The sequence below is a fragment of the Mesocricetus auratus genome, unplaced genomic scaffold, assembly GCF_017639785.1.
Source record: "Mesocricetus auratus isolate SY011 unplaced genomic scaffold, BCM_Maur_2.0 Super-Scaffold_4256, whole genome shotgun sequence".
Lineage (NCBI taxonomy): Eukaryota > Metazoa > Chordata > Mammalia > Rodentia > Cricetidae > Mesocricetus > Mesocricetus auratus.
Genome location: NW_024429182.1, coordinates 43165183 through 43171398, shown reverse-complemented (window position 1 = coordinate 43171398; position 6216 = coordinate 43165183). Strand labels below are relative to the sequence as shown.

General features: G+C 42.1%; 1 long non-coding RNA gene across 1 annotated transcript; it reads left to right on the top strand.

Annotated features, from left to right (window-relative positions):
• The first annotated feature begins 1451 nt into the window (after positions 1-1451).
• On the top strand, positions 1452-4187 carry LOC121134338. Its single transcript, XR_005871428.1, has 3 exons — positions 1452-2053; positions 2833-3102; positions 4031-4187. It is a non-coding gene; the product is annotated as an uncharacterized LOC121134338 (long non-coding RNA).
• The last annotated feature ends 2029 nt before the right edge of the window (positions 4188-6216 follow it).

Below are 6216 nucleotides of genomic sequence, written 5' to 3'. Positions count from 1 at the left end.
ACAGAAGTAACAAAACCAATCGCAAACAAAGCCCTCCATCACACCTGTTCTGCCATTTCCCTCAGTGTGCTCCTCAGCCACAGCCTAGCTGGCAGCATCCTACCTTGGAGCTTAAGCGGTTCCTAAACTCATATCCTTTGGTAAATCTGCTCAAATCATCTGTGGGCCTCTCATAGCACAGTTGATGCTTAGATCTTGGTTTTTGGCTGATATGCAAAAATTAAGAAGAACAAGAAACTCCCTGAGAGACTCCACAGCTGTGCATGTAAAAGAACAAATTTCTTCAAATAAGAGCTGGAAGAAAATAGGAACCGAAAGTCCTCAACTTAATTTACCTCCCGGGACTTCCCCTTGGATTTGCATTTTGTGGAAGTCTCAGAAAGCCTGGCCCTGTGTGCTACTGCTAATTCCATCTTCCCTAGCCAAAGTACCAGAAGTCCTACAGTTTGGGGAACCTTCTCTGCCACCGGGGAGGCCAGCATCTCTGTAAATCCTCATTTAGTAGTGAAGACAGCTGTGAGCCCTTCAAACTGGTAAGTAAAATTAATCAGTTTATCTAGGTAGATTTGAACCCACCCAAAGAGTCCCAAAGTGCAGTGCTAATCCTTGAGCTAAGAAGTAGCCATCCAAATGCAGGACAGATGGTTCTGCCTGACTTCCAGGCAGAGGGGAGGATGGGACTTCCATCAAATGATAAAACAAAAGACGATTTGATGATAACTAAGGACGGGGAAGCTCAGAACAACACGAGACACAATCGGAGAAATTTCCCAGGAAGAAAGTTGATGATTTGACTAGAATCAAAGCCTGCACCTCTTCTCAGCACTGTGATTCTAGACTGTTCAGACAGCCACACATCTGCCTGTTTGCTGTTGTGCATTCTCTTGCTACTTACTTTTTCTTTCATTGGAAATAGGGTATGATCTATGCATCCTCTCATTTTAACACACATACTAGTTTCTTTACATAATGGGGGCTCAGGGACTATCACTATTCAATTTGGATTATAAAAATGTGATTTATATTTATTTTTCAGGAACACAGCTCTTGAGGCAAATAAAATACACCCATTTCATGCTTTACTAGGAATGATATATCTTTCACTCCATAGACCAGACTGGTCTCAGACTCAGAGATCTGCCCGCCTCTGTCTCCAGACTGCTGGGGTTACAAGTGTGTGCCACCACTGCCTGGCTTAGAAAGGATATTTTAAAGAATTTGTGGAAAAACACTTTCTTCAGTTGAAAACAGTGGACAATGGAGCTTTCTGTTCACCTAAAGTTTTAAACGAACAGATGTGAATTACTTTTCATGTCATAAATCTCTTGAAGATAAAATAACCTGAATAATCTTTGAAAGTTAAAAAAAATACCTGGCTGCAGAAATTTATACTTAGTATTAGAGACTGAGAACTGAGTCTAGTTATGATAGCTAGCTAGCTGTCATCTGTCTGTCTGTAGTTGGGGAGTGATACAGGACAACTCGCTGAAGTTGGCTCCCTTCTTATCTCATATGTGAGTCTGGGACTGAATTCAGGTGATCTGGCCTGCTGAGCCATCTTTCTGGCCCCATTTTTAAAAGAAATTTCTGAACAAAAAATATCTGAGATGAAGAATGGTTCATTTTCTGAGTTAAGTCTCCTCAAAAGACTACTGTGATTGGTACTGCCGCCAGAGACCATGTTGATGTCTGAGATCCACGCTGCCAATGGAAACCATGTAAATGTTTATGACCCATGCTGCCAATGGAAACCATGTGGATGTTTATGACCCATGCTGCTGCAGGCTGCTATGGGTAGGGAAGCTTTCTTTGTGCGGTATTGATGACCACAGACTCATAACTGAGAATGAGAGACTTTGAAGACTCTCTGACAGCTCCCCCCCCCCAAAAAAAGAAAAGAAACAGTCGGAAGCTACTGAAGAGAGTCCTTAAGAACTGTGATAAAGTTGCTGAGATGGAGCTCTTCATAGTTGATGTCTCCTGGCAGGAGTGGAGTTGGGAAGGACTCAGTTTTCTTTAAGGGTCTGACCACTGGGAGTTTGACCATGCTCCAGTGAGTATATGGACAACACAAATTGGACTTAGTGGGTTTTTTTTGGTGGGGGGGGTGTGGGTTTCAAGGGTAGGAAGGTGAACCTGGGAGGAACGAGAAGTGAGTGTGGTGGGGTGCATTCTGTTATGGAATAATCCTTTTGTTTACCATGAGTATGTATTACTCTAAATGGTTAATAAAGAACTGACTGACTGATGGCTAGGTAGGGTTTCGGGGGCAGAGAGGATGCTGGGAAGGAAAAGGGCAGTGTCTGAGGCATCTCAAGGAGACAAGATAAGATGCAGAGCAAGGAGGACGGGAAATATATACAAGAGGCAAAGGAGCCTCAGGGCAGCAGCACATAGATGAATAGAAATGGGTTAATTTAAGTTATAAGAGCTAGCTAAAAACAAGCTTAAGCCATTGGCTGAGCATTTATAATTAATATTAAGTCTCGGTGTGGTGATTTGGAGAGTGTCTGGGGGGGGAGACAGCAAATTCCACCTACAGCATTGTATGAAATTCCCAAATAATTAATAAAAATATTACGTTGGAAATAAATATTTCTTAACTGGTTTTTGAAAATATGGATTCTAACCGTGATTATCTACACAATTTGACTATATTTATTGGTTAAATTAAACTTAGATATTATTTTCCCAGTTTTACAGATGTGAGAACAAAGAAGCAGGGACAGAGAGAGGCTGAGTGGAGCTGGGCTGGAATGTGACTGGGGCTGGGCTTTACTTCCGTTGGCGTATGTGCTGGTTAGCTTTTTTGTTTGTTTGTTTGTTTTCCAGTTCGACTCAAGCCAGAGTCTTCTGGGAAGAAAGAACATCAACCGAGAAAATATCTCTCCATCAGACATCCTGTAAACAAGTCTGTGGGGCATTTTCTTGATAAATGATCGAATGTGGGAGGCCCCACCCACTGTGGGTGGAGCCTTAGCTGCACTCCTCCATGACCCTGCCTTAGACTCTGATTTCAGGTGTTTCCCTGAGCTCCTGCCCTCACTTCCCTCAGTAAAGGACTGTGACCTGTTAGAGAAAAAGAAACTCTTTCCTCCCTAAGTGAGTTTTGGTCGTGGTATTTTGTCATAGCAATAGCAAACAAACTGGGACAGCATGGGGTCGCTCTAAGCTGGTGGGACTAGCTAAATGACTTGGTAAAGTTAGACCTCCATGAGTCTCTGTTCAATTAGCTGCTTCAGCTAACTGAGACTTGATTATCTGTTTCTATTTTAAAACCATTTCGGCAGGTAGTTTACTTTTTTGGCTACCCATTAGAGTGGAGACATGAGTTTTTTAAAACTCTTTTTCTCCCCCCCCACCCCCAAAAAAACCTTTACTAAGGACAATGGTGCTCCTTGTCTTTAGTCCCAGCTACTCAAGAAGCTGAAGCAGGACAGTGTGTCCTGGAGAGGCCTCTCCCTGGTGATTAGTGCACGGACTAAGCATAGTACACTGACATTGTAGGATGTGTCTGCCAGGGAGCCAACTTTCAGCATCCAAGATGCAGCAAAAACAAGCAAAGAGGACACAGATCACATCTTGGTGTAGGTGGACTTTGACTTTCTCCTTTTTTTTTTTTTTTTTTTTTTTTACTGAGAATGCTATTTGAAAGAGTGGAGAAATTTTAAAACATCTTCCTTGGTTGACATGTATGAAGATATCTGTATCTGCACATGCTATGGTCCATAGTAAAGTTGAGCTTTCACTCTCTCCTCCATGACTGCCTAGGTCTGCTTTGCATATGCCTTCCCCAAAGACATATTCCACTGTATTGGATAAGTTCTGTAGGGAGACACTGAAACCCCTCCACACACTCTTGCTAACTAGGTATAAAGGAGTTAATAACTAGAAGGCTAAAAAGATATTTGAGTGTGTGACTGTGACTCTGGGTCATATCACTTTGTATCTGGGATATTTACAGACAGCAGGGCAGTACCTTTGACTTGGACGCTTTTAAACTACATTAAATTGTTTCTCATGGTTCTAGAGGCTGCGTTGTTCAATATCAAGGGCGATGAGAAAAGATCCAATTCTGGAAGCATCTGGAGTCTCCTGCTTCTTGAATGAGCAGAGAGTATCTGAGATCACCGGGGAGTGCTGAGCCAGACAGACAATCATCAGTGAGTTTTTAGATAAAAGGCTAGGAATTGTGACAACTCTCATGTGATGTCTAAAATTATTTGGGTGTCTCCTATGAACTAAGGTGGATGTAGATATCAGCTAGGGACAAATGAATCTTTTAACACAGAACTTCTCAGTATGTGACCCTGGCATCCAGCAACACTTGTGGGTTTGTAGGAACCACAGATCCCAGACTCTACCTCCCAGCCATGAATGAGTCCTATTCAGACTTTATGGGGGTAACCATTCTGCAAATTTCCCAAGTATCAAAAATATTAAGTGATAACATACTTCTCTTTGTCCCTGCATGGCATCCTGTCCTGGGCCCTGGCCAAAGGCACAGAAGAAAAGGCAGTTGGGGAACATAAGGAGTGGACAGTTCTAGTTGTTTTTCCTGTTCTTTCATTTCATTTCCTTTTTAAATTTATTTTTGTGTATATAAAAGATATAAGTGTTTTTGCCTTATGAGTGCCTCTGAGGCCAGAAGAGGGCTTTGGATCCTTAGGAACTAATTACAGATGCTTGTGAGCGCCATGTGAGTGCTATGAACTGAACCCAGGTCCTCTGGAAGAGCAGCTGGTACCCTTAACCACTGAGCCACCTCTCCAGCCCCTACTCTTCATTTAAAAGCATATTTCAATCAGCTCATCCCTCCCCTCACATTGAAGATAGTTTTGGAGACACAGTCTTACCAAGTTACTTAGTCTGGCCTTGAACTATATCTGTAGCCCAGGCAGGCTGTTAAGGTTCCATACTCCTGCCTCTGACTCTTAAGTAACTGAGATTACAGGCCTGCATCACCAGGTCAGACTTACAGTTTAAAATAAGTCATTGCCCCAGATGTGATGGTACACTGCTGTAATGTCACTGTGTGGGGAGCTGGGGTGAGAAGACCCTGAGTTCAAGGAAAGGCTGGGCACAATGAGATTCTTTCTCAAAACAACATAAATGATATTTTGTTGAAATACCTATTATATGGCCTAGATTATTTTTACTATCCTTCTTATTAGAAACCTAAAGCATCATGAGGGTAGACAACCTAACCAGTTTATAACAAATGAGAACAAGATGACATGATTCATCAGCCCTAAATGACCAATGGTTCATATTTGGTGTAGTCTCATGTATTTTTGTTTTGTTTTGTTTTCAAGACAGGGTTTCTCTGTGACTTTGGAGGCTGTCCTGGAACTAGCTCTTGAAGACCAGGCTGGTCTGGAACTCACAAAGATTCACCTGCCTCTGCCTCTGCCTCCCAAGTGCTGGGATTAAAGGTGTGTGCCACCAACGCCCAGCCCAATCTCATGTAATTTTTTGATGTGTATTATAAGGTTGAGAGCATACTGAAGACCTCTTTCTTTCTATAGGATTTCACAAACATTTGTTATTAGAAACAAAATTTCATAAAACATCACTTATGATACCCTGGATACCCACGGTATGTGAATATTGTTGTTTATTAGGTATTTCCATACAGGGACTTAGTTTTATCCTACAAAATAAATTGCATAAGTTCAAGGTCACAAAAAGTTGGATGAACACTGAGGCCTTGTCGTTTTAGCCAGGAAGTGAAGTTGAGAATGATATAAGCACTATCCTGTCCAACTAAACAACATTTTACAAGGATATAGAATAATGTTTTTATGACAAGACTAGGTCAGATGAGTGACATAATAGAAAATGTCACATGCATTAAAGAGTTGGTCTGTGACTTCTCAATGGGGGAAACAAAACAATGGCATGAGTTAGAAAATAATTCTTAAATTGTGGTTTGGCTTTGCTAGTAGTAGTCACACAGATTGTCCCTCTCTCCTTTCTTCCCTCCCTCCCTCCCTCTCTCCCTCCCTCTCTTCCTCCCTTCCTCCCTTCCTCTTTCCCTCTCTTCTCTCTTCCTTTTTCTATCTCTGTGTTTCATTATTTAGGAACCCTTTCTGGGTTGACTGCAGATCTCCTCTCTCCAGCTTCCTTCCTGTTAAGCATCCATCTGCAGTAACAGTAAAAACATGCTGCCCGTGAAGGTGCTGACAAGACTTACAGCTCAGATGGGAAAACACA